General features: G+C 34.2%; 1 pseudogene; it reads right to left on the bottom strand.

Moving 5' to 3' along the window:
- Window positions 1-9,943: 9,943 nt before the first annotated feature.
- Window positions 9,944-10,294, bottom strand: LOC124080725 (small ubiquitin-related modifier 2-like; annotated as a pseudogene).
- Window positions 10,295-10,690: the final 396 nt, after the last annotated feature.

The raw sequence follows: 10,690 nt of genomic DNA on the forward strand, positions 1-10,690 counted from the left end.
ATAAAATGTGCTGTTGGAAGAACATATAGTCAGCCTCCATGTCCCCCTCCTCAGATAGAAAATATTCACAAAACAAAAATTGCATCTGCACTGAACATGAACATTTTTCTTGTTATTATTCCCTAAACAATATATTTTAACAGCTCTTTGTAAGACATTTACACGGCATTAGATATAAAAAGTAATCTAAAGATGACTTAAAGCACACAGGAGGACATTCATAGTTTATGCACAAATATTATGCCATTTTATATAAGGAACTTGAGCATCCCAAGGTTTTGTTATCAGCAGGGGCCCTGGAACGGAGCCCTCATGCGTACTGAGAAAGGACTGCAATTAATGACATACTATTAATAGGTCAAATTAAACAATTTTCTAAGAACAAGAATCCAGTTTCATTTTTTCTCATGATACTAATAAGAATATATTTGTCATACTTCTGGAAAGGTCTTAGGAAAGAAGGCATAATGATTAATTGTCTATGTGTAACATTTGCATCTCCTTTTAAAATATCTAAATAATACCTTCCCTGAATATGAGACATGATTTGATTAAACTCTAAAACTGTTTTTTTTCAAACTACCTCGTGTTTTTACATTTTATTTTACAACTTTATGAATCAACCACAGACATACTCTTCTATTAATATTTTAACAAAGGGTAAGGGCATAGCTCAGTGGGTAGAGTGCTTGTCTGGTGTGCATAAGACTCTGAATTTGATCCCTAACTCTGCACACATTTTTTAAATTTTATTTTAGAATACACAAGATACCTTCCTGAAATGGAACGGAATAAACAAATGCTTACAAAAATAAAGAAATGCAAAATGTGGGATCAAACTTAGAGGCATTTTACCCCTGTGCTACATCCCCAACCCTTTTGTAGACAGGATCTCACTCAGTTGAGGAGGTTGGCTTTGAACTTAAGAATTCTACTGCATCAGCCTTCTGAGCTACTAGGATTACAGGCATGGGCCACCACACCTGGCAACAAAATTTTCATAAATTCATTGAGTTCACTGATTGTAACTAGTAAAAATGATAAAGTTTAGACTTTAAGACACTCAGGTCAAGAAATGGATCTTATGATGATTCATCAATAGATAGCTACCCAAGAAAGTCCATACCAAACAATAGGCTGGACATGCCCATTTCTTCACCAAAATGATAAAACCCTGTACTTATACAACATTTTTATTAAGAAACTTCTGCATTGTTTCAAGATGTAACCTTATTGATATCAGAAATTTCTTCTCACACTGTCCTTTTTTTTTCCTTTTTTCTCCTTCTCCTTCTCTTCCTCCTCTCCTCCTGCTCCTCTCACCCTTAAAATATGACATATTAACAAAAATTTAAAGTAATATATATATCACTTTCCAGTACAAACTGAAAAATTGATTGTTAGGGGAAAAAAATGTGATGGCTTCTTTAGTGAAATTCACTGGACAAAATTCCAATGGATGGTAAAGGAAAAGCCCTTGCTTTAATATAGAGAACTCTAGGCAGTTCTATCAGGCCACATATAATTTAGCCATAGAGGTTTTTTTCAATAAAACTGAAAAGTTGACAGATGTAGAAGTTCGTGGATGTAGAAATGAAGGTTAACAGAACATTCAATAAATGAACTCTAAATTTGAGAAGTGAAGAAAGCTCTTTAAGATACCACGTTATTATTAATCAGAAAGTTCATAACAACTGGCTCAAAATCTCTGCTGAAGAGCTTTTGGCAGTGAGAACTACTACTTTCCTGAAAAAATCTCAATAAATGCTTCAAAAATTAAGAAACTTAAAAGTAATTCCAGGAATAGCTGCTCATCATGTCCTTCCATAGAAAGATGTCCAAAAGACAGGTTGACTCCTATTTTAGTCAGTATTTTTTCGCTGCTGTGATTAAAAGATATGATCAGAACAATTTTAGAGAAGAAAAGTTTATTTGAGGGCTCAAGGTTTCAGAGTTCTCATCCATAAGTGGCTGGCTCCATTCCTTGAGACGCAAAGTGAGGCAGGACATCGTGGTGGAAGAGTGTGACAAAGGGAAATAACTCACATGATGATCAGGAAGGAGAGGGAGAGAGGGAGAGAGGAGGAGAGAGGGAGATAGAAGGGGAGAGAGGGGAAGAGAGAAGGAGAGAGAGAGAGAGAACTCACTAAATACAAACTATATACCCTAAAGCCACACACCTAGTGTCCCACCTCCTTCAGCCATATCCCACCTGCCTTCAGTTACCACTCAATTAATCCCATCAGGTGAAGAATTCACTAATTAGGTTAAAGCTTTTGTAACCCAATCATTTCTTCTCTGAACCTTCTTATACTGTCTCACACATGAGCTTTTGGAGAACACCACACATTCAAACCATAATAGATCCTTTGCAGCTCTATTTTATTGCTTATGCTTAAAAATTAATTCAGCAAATTTCTTTTCTCAACTTTACCAAAGGAAAATACTTAAAATAAACTTCTACATCTGGATACTTGCCCACCTGCTGTAATATATCAATTGATTTTTCTGGGTACATGTTTGCCTCTGAGTTAAGCTCCAGGCAAATCATCTCTGAGTTTTGACTGAGAGGACTTTATCATTGCTCTTTCCCTGTCAATAGGGGATGATCTAATGACCTCTTGTTCAAAGAAATGTAACAAGAAGTTATCTAAAGATTTCATACTTGCTACCTTCTGGTACTGTGGAATAAGCTGAGAAAGAAAGGAAAATATCTATTTCCCATAAAGGACACTAGGACTACTTCATTGATGCACAGGGGCTGAAGCAGTTTTGCCTACTCTGATGGTAAAATATTTAATCCCTTACAGGAGATTTGGTGGAGAGGTCAGCTGACCTGGTTTGTCTGGGATTGCCCTGTTTTTACACTGAAAGTCCATGCCTCAGGAAACTTGCACCTTATAGCTACAGTTGGTCACTGTTGATCTGAATCAGATGTCTTTGCATACATGAGACATGTGACAAGGTCAGAATGACACTATGTAAAAGGTTCCACACAGGTTCAGGTAAGTATGATGGAAATACAGTATTCTGGACCTAAATACACAGAGATCCTTGTTATGAATCCCTGCTTTTGACAAACTTCAAAAGTTCAAATTTGCTCCCAGAGAATGAACAAGTCATTTTAACAATTCTACTTCTTCTGAATGTAACAGGTGTAACCTGATACAATGAGAGTACACTGATATATAGAACCATACCAGCTATTTTTCCTTCTTCTGTGGGGCCTACCATACTTCCCTGTAGGATCCTTGGAATGAAATTTACCCTGTAACTAATTTTCCCTGAATTAATTCCCCTGATTATTTGTTACTACTCTGACTCTGACATTATACATCTTTGATTCTAACTATCTAATAGATTAATAGATTTTATATGTATTTGAGAGAGAGAGAGAATTTTTTAGTATTTATTTTTTAGTTTTTGGTGGACATAACATCTTTATTTTATTTTTATGTGGTGCTGAGAATCGACACCAGCGCCCCGCGCATGCCAAGCAAGCGCATTACCGCTTGAGCCACATCCCCAGCCCAAATAGATAATATATTTTTAAATTAAATAAAAAATGACATTTAAATAATGTTCTATAGTACTTTCATAATGCAATGAAAACAGTTCTGCCTTAATTCAGTTAATGAAACTCAGGTAAGTGACAAATTATTTTAAATATCATTAAAACAGCTGTATTTAAAATCTATTATAAAAGAGCTTTTTATTTTATTAACTTTTATTCCTGAAGCCCACTAGTTACAGAGGACTCTGGACAAATATAATTATTTGAAAAACTGGTTTCAAAGAGTTGATGTGATGTAATTCTAAAACATCATCTAATGAAAATTATAAGCAAAGGAAAACAAAACAAAGAAAATTCATTTGGAGACTTTTAAAAACTTTTCTGCAAGTGATTGAGAATGGAGAACTATTTCAGTTCTTTTTGTACTGCCACAATAGCAAGGCAGGGTCCAGAAAATAGCATTTATCCTCTGAGCTTCCCTCAGCCATAGGGAGGATGCAGTTGCATGCTTGAATTATTTTATTTTTATTTGCTGTTGTTCATGTTGGTCTTAAACTCCTAGCCTAGAGCAATCATCCAGCCTCAGCCTCCTGAGTAAGGGACTACAGATGCATGCCATTGCACCCAGCTGTATTTTATTTCTAATTAGACCTTTTTCTGGTTTTTAAAGCAATGAATGATAACAAAAAAAATTTATGAATAAAAATTTAAGTAATTTTCCTAAAGAAATTAAAATCACCTACAATCTTTATGTTTCTTTTTTCTGTTCAGTATTTATGCAGCAAATTTAATGTCATATTTGGAAATACCTTTTTATACTAATTTAAAAACACAGAATTAAACCTATGCTGCTCCTGATTTTCTGAAGAGGAGTGCAATCCAGGGAACAGTCCTGCTAGAGAACTTTCTTGCGGAGGAGAGCAGTGAAATCGTGCCTGGAAACACCATAGCCACTCTTGCCAGGGTGGTTACATAGTATATTCTGCCATCTGTCCCAAAGTTCTTCACAAAGCCACTTCTGCCTGAGTGTGCTACGTCTTCTTTTGATTATGGGCCATTTATTTGACTCCATGAAATTTTTTTCTAGCCAGAGTTTTATTTGTTGCCTTCCCCTACACACAAATAACAATTTTTCTTAGGAAAAGGCGAAGGTGAAAAGGAAAAGTTGAAAAGAAATTTAAATGATAGAAATGAATATACTAAGAGGGAAAAATGCATGTTAAAAATGAATTCTGCCAAGCCCAGTGGAGCATGCCTCTATCCCAGTCACTCCAGAGACTGAAACATTTCAAGACCAGCCAAGGCAACTTAGTAAGACCCTATCCCAAAAATTAAAATAATAAAAAGATATAGTCCATAGAAGGGAAAGATTCTCAGATAAAATCTGTTGGATCCATTCATGACAAACCACCAGATAAAAATATCTGAACTCATCAGGAAGATGTATTTCGCTTACCTTTTCTTTATTTATTTGGATAATGGAAATGTGTATTTAATGACAGCTCAAAAAAGAAGGCCCCCAAAAGGAGAGTCACCCTACTATAAAGGCATTCTGGATAAGAAGAAAGCACCCTCTTTAAGCAATCTCTTTAGGATGACCTTTGAGTACCAGCCAGGAAGTTTGTTTTACATATGCAACAGGAAGTCATGATTTAAAGACCTGTATCCACTGCTACTTCCTAACAATACCATACCCCAACTTGCTTCTGATTTTGTCGGTTTGTTACAACCAATCTAACATTAACAAGAGAAAAAATCATTATCGAGATCCAAAATTCTCTGTGTCTGATAATTGTTTCAATATGAATACTTTTTGTATTTTTCTCTATCTGGTATTTTTATACTTAGCAACCTAGAGAGTTTATTTCTATACTTATCAACATGAAGAGTTTATTTTTTCTTAGATTTTTTTATACATCAATAAATGAATGTTCTGTGTAATGTTATAGGGCTTCTGTTTCCCAAATCTTGAACCTCAAAGAAATATTTATTCACACAGTTCCTTACCAGTTATCTTCCCAATAGTCTGCAATCTTTGGGGAAAAAACTAAACATAACCTACATAAAAGAGAAAGAAAAATAATGGGAAACACATTAAGCATATACAGATACAGACTACAGCTCTCATTTTCAGGAACTGTTCTAAGTATAATCGATACCTTCACCTAGAGCCTCAGTGGTTGACTCTTTCCTCTGGTGGGGTAATTCAAACCTTTATTCCTCATGTGAGAAACTCTGTGTGGTATACAATAGTCCTGTGTTAACTTCACTATTGAATATAGCTGTGAAATGAAAAGCCCTCAGGCACACATCTCACCCTTCCAACTCCACCCCTGCCAGGTGTCCATTTGGTTGTAACAATCCCATTTCTCCTAGATTGTCAAAATCATTAATATGGTATATTTTCCTGTTTCCATAGTAGTATGATAAATCCAGAATGACCATTAAGCAGTCTCCCACTCAAATTTGGAGTAGAGAAAAAAATACATGTGTTCTCCACTCCTGGCTTTGCCTTAGGGAAAAGAAACTTTCACTGCTCTGCCTAATAGATACATTCTTTGACAACTCTCTCACTCTTCCTTTTGTATTGGGAAATTTGGGAAAAGAAGTTTTTGACGTGTCAATTCTCAAACTTTAGGATACAACATGGCGTATATATTAAACATTTTTTTAAAGTTTTGTGTTATTTTGTAAGAATACAGGCACATTTTTTTCTTAGTATTTCAAAAACCAATTACCCAAAAGAGTAATTTCCACATGAAATCTGGAAGAATAACTTAAAGCACCTTTCCTAATATTTTGAAAACCTTTAGTTTTTATTATTATTTTCTAAAATTTATAGTGATGTAGACATGGGTGTATAGATTTGTATTGTGTGAATGAATAACTAAAAACTGAAGAATTACCTTTACATTATCAAAGACTATACTAGGGTCTCTCTTTTCTAGAGAAATGTTATTTTCTAATTTATTTAACTAAACAACATATAAACTGAGTGTATGTTAACAATTGCCCATGAGAAAATGGATATTTATAGTATACTTCATGTAAAGCCATATAAGAATACTACTTAAGCATAAACCATCAACTTGGTTGATTTCCCTTTGTGGCCTTAAGATAGGTTTCCTTACAATTCAGATAAGAATGTTGACTCAAAGAAATATAGGCTTATAATATGCCACCTTGATTCAGAATGAGTACTCTGAAAATTAAAATAAGATCCACATTACTTAAATTTCTGTAGTAATTTCTATATTGGATATATGATTGTTAAATTGTAAAAATAGAAAGCAATTACAATGGGTAACTTCCAGACATAGTAGGACTGTTTATTTTGAATAAAATTGTACAAACCATGATTAAGCATGTGTTACAAATATCTTCTCAGTCTTAGATAAATGGTTTTGAATTTGTCATTAAGTATATTACTCTTTCTGTTTTCTGATGACTTTTTAAATTAATTTTTCTCCTGATTTAAATTAGATGATGTTTTAACCATTTGCTGCCCTAGAAAAAGAAATAAATTTCCATTCTGATCAAGTCGCACCTAGCTCTGTAATAATGAAGCAGATACATAAACTGCCCCATTTGGTTGCTAACCATGAAACTGAATGATGATCTCAAAAGACCAGAAAAACCTTTGCTAGTAGCCTTGGTAGTTCCCTTGGAGATAGGGAAGAACTAAAGGTGAAGGAGAAGTAATGTCGACTCTCTTTACTCTTTATTTTTCTTGGATGCATACAAGAGGAAATTCATTAAAATCCAAGTGTATTCCTTTAGTGCTCCCAGTTACTTATTTGTATGGGTATATCATGTTGCTTTGGATTTAACCTTTGAAAAATAGTTAAATAATAGTATTGTTTTTATTTCAACCACTTATAAAACTTAGTCTATTAGTTTTGTATACAATAAAACTTCATTAAATTTTGGGGCAAAGAGGAAGAATGATTTATTTTATTGGTGTATATTCATAATACAAAGCAGCAAATTTCATTGTGGTATAGTTTTACATGCATATAACATAATTTGAGCAGTTTCACTCCCTAATACCTCCCTTTACCTTTCCCTCAACCATCCTTCTAATCCCTTCCTCTACCCCAATGGACTCCTTTACTTACATGACATTCCTTTTCTCTTTCTTTCTTTTCTTCCCTGGCTTCCACATATGAGAGAGAACGTATGACACTTGTCTTTCTGATTCTGGCTCATTTTGCTTAACCTAATGTTTTTCAGATCCATATGTTTTCCTGAAAATGGCAAAATTTCATTCTTCTTTATGACTCTATAATACTTCATTGTGTACACATACCAAATTTTCTTTATGCAGCTTTTTTTTGTTGATGGAATCCTGGACTGGTTCTACAACTTGTTTATTGTGAATTGTGCTGTGATACACAAGGATACAAATATATTTCTAAAGTATGCTGACTTTAATTCTTCTGGATAAATACTAAGGACTTCTATATCTGGATCATATGGTAGTTAAATTTTTAGTTTTTTAGAAACTGCCATATTATTTTCCATAGTGGCTGTATCAGTTTACATTCTCACCAACAATGTATAAGAGTTCTTTTTCCCCCAGCACTTACCAGCATACATTGTTATTGTATTCTTGATTATTTTAGCCAGAATAATTAGGCAAGAGAAAAATAAATGGGAAACAAATACGAAAGGAAGAAGTCAAATTATCGATATCAGCAGGTAATATGATCCTACATTTAGAAGACCTTGAAGGCTGCATCAGAAGACTTCTAGATCTAATAAACAAATTCAGAAAGTAGCAGAATACAAAATCAACACACAAAAGTCAATTGTATTTCTATACACCAAGTAAGAAAGAAATCGGGAAATAATTCCATTCACAATGCCTTTTTAAAAGTAAAATACCTAGGAATAATCCTAAGCAAAGAGGTTAAAGACCTCTACAATAAAAATTATTGAAAAGACACCAGAGCATGGACTGATTTCTCATGTCCATGGATAGGTGAAATTGATATAATTAAAATCTCCGTACTACCAAAAGTGATGTAAAGATGCAATGCAATCCCCATAAAAATACCAAAAACATTCTTTACAAAACCCCCCCAAAAAAATCGTAAAATTCATGGGGAAAAATAAAAGACCCAAAATGAACTTGAGCAAAAAGAGCAATTCTGGAAGCATCATAGTACCAGATCCCAAATAATATTACTGAGTCACAGTAATTTAAAAAAATTATGATACTGGCATAAAAGCAGAAACACAGATTAATGGAATGGAATAGATGATACTGAGACAAACCTATATAGCTACAGTCATCTGATTCTCAACAAAGGCAACAGAAATATATGAGACACCTCTTTAACAAATGGTACTAGGAAAACTAGATAGTCATAAATAAAAGAATGAAACTAGATCCCTATCTCTTGCCCCATATAAAAGTCAACTAAAATTGGATCCAAGGCCAAGGTATAAGATCAGAAATTTCCCAACTCCTAGAAGAAACATGAGGTAAGCATTCCAACACACAAGTACAAAATGACTTTCTGAATAGGACTCCTATATCTCAGGAAATAAAACCAAGAATCAATAAATGAAATGTCATCAGATTAAAAAGTTTCTGTATGGCAAAGGAAACAACTAATAGATAAAATGAAGACTATAAAATGGGAGAAAATCTTTGACAGCTGCTTGTCTCACAGAGGATTAATATCCAGAATATATAAAGAACTCAAAAACTCAATACCAAAAAATCAAATAATCTATTTAATAAATGCACAGATTAAGAAGTACATTTTCATTTTGATGTGAAAAAAATGTCCAACATCTTTGGCCATCAGGGAATGCAAATCTAAACTACATTGAGATTCCATCTCATTCAAATAAGAACAGCAATCATCAAGGAAGAACAATTCTACCTGATCAATTTTTTTTTTTCATTTTAAACAAGAAGTTTATTTGAACAACAAGACACTTGACTTGAAGGGAAAACTATCTAGGAATCTTTTTTTTTTTAAAGAGTAATTTACTCCTACTTAACCCTACATGTCACAGCTATGTACAAAAAAAGTTATAAAATTGTGCTTGGTTTTACAATGAAAAACATTAAAATTCTCCAATTGAACAAGGTAAGCAAGGATTTTTATGTTGTTCAGGTTTTTTGTTGTTGTTGTTTGTTTTTTGCTAAAATAGTGAGAGCAAAATAACTTACTGGAATATAAAGATAAGGCTGAATGAGCTTACCACTAATGGAGAAAGGGGATATTTTCACAGAACTAGTATTTTTCCCCATCCCATCTCCATTTGATGTAAATTAAAACATATCATTGGCTTTTTAGTTTAAAAAAAATGCAGTATGCTTGTGCACATACATCAGTTACTTTATATACAATAAAAAATGGGAAGGGGAAAATGAAAGAATAGAGAGAACTATGCTGTAGTAGTCAGGATGTGGTGGAATCAAATTGCAGTTTTCTAATTGAGAATGTATTCTTGGTCTATAAGAACAGAGTTCTGGAGTAAAGTAGCAGGTTCTCTTTTTAGTAGACACCTCCTGTCTGCTGCTGGAACACATCAATTGTATCTTCATCCTCCATTTACAACTGTACAGGTGTGCCTGTTTCATTAATTGGCTGCCAATCAAATCAGAATATGATCTGCCTCATCGACAAATCCTATCGTTCACTATATACTTTCATTTGTTTACTAAGTGGTCTTAATATTAAACTGCACCGCCACTTTCAACTTAATATGATCATTGTTCTCAGTCTTGACTCCTTCCTTGGGCTTTTCATGGGCCATGGAGACTGCCGGAGTCTCCTCAGCTGCCACTTCACAAAAGAGGTACCAGGTCTGCACCAAAGAGCACACAAGCAGCTCCAGGAGCTGCAGAAGAAGAAGGAGCAGCAGTGGTGGACCAGGGAGAAGGCGCCTGATCAATTTTTTTTAACTGATTTACTCTTATAGTAGAAAACATTATTTATAATAGCAAGAAAAACTCATTTTATGTTATGATGTTCTGTAGATGCCATTTTCCATGCACCAAACCAAAATCCAAGATAGAACATAAAGGAAAGCATTCCATGGGGCAGTGGTAGAATGAAAAGTGGCAAAAAGGGAGTGGTTAGAAAATGAGCTTTGAATTGAGACAAACCTGCAGTTGGATGTGGACTGTTTCACCTTGTATCCTAGCTTCTA

Source organism: Marmota monax, unplaced genomic scaffold, assembly GCF_021218885.2.
Source record: "Marmota monax isolate L192 unplaced genomic scaffold, Marmota_monax_Labrador192_F-V1.1 WCK01_AAM20220418_F8-fsc00247, whole genome shotgun sequence".
Taxonomy (NCBI): Eukaryota; Metazoa; Chordata; class Mammalia; order Rodentia; family Sciuridae; genus Marmota; species Marmota monax.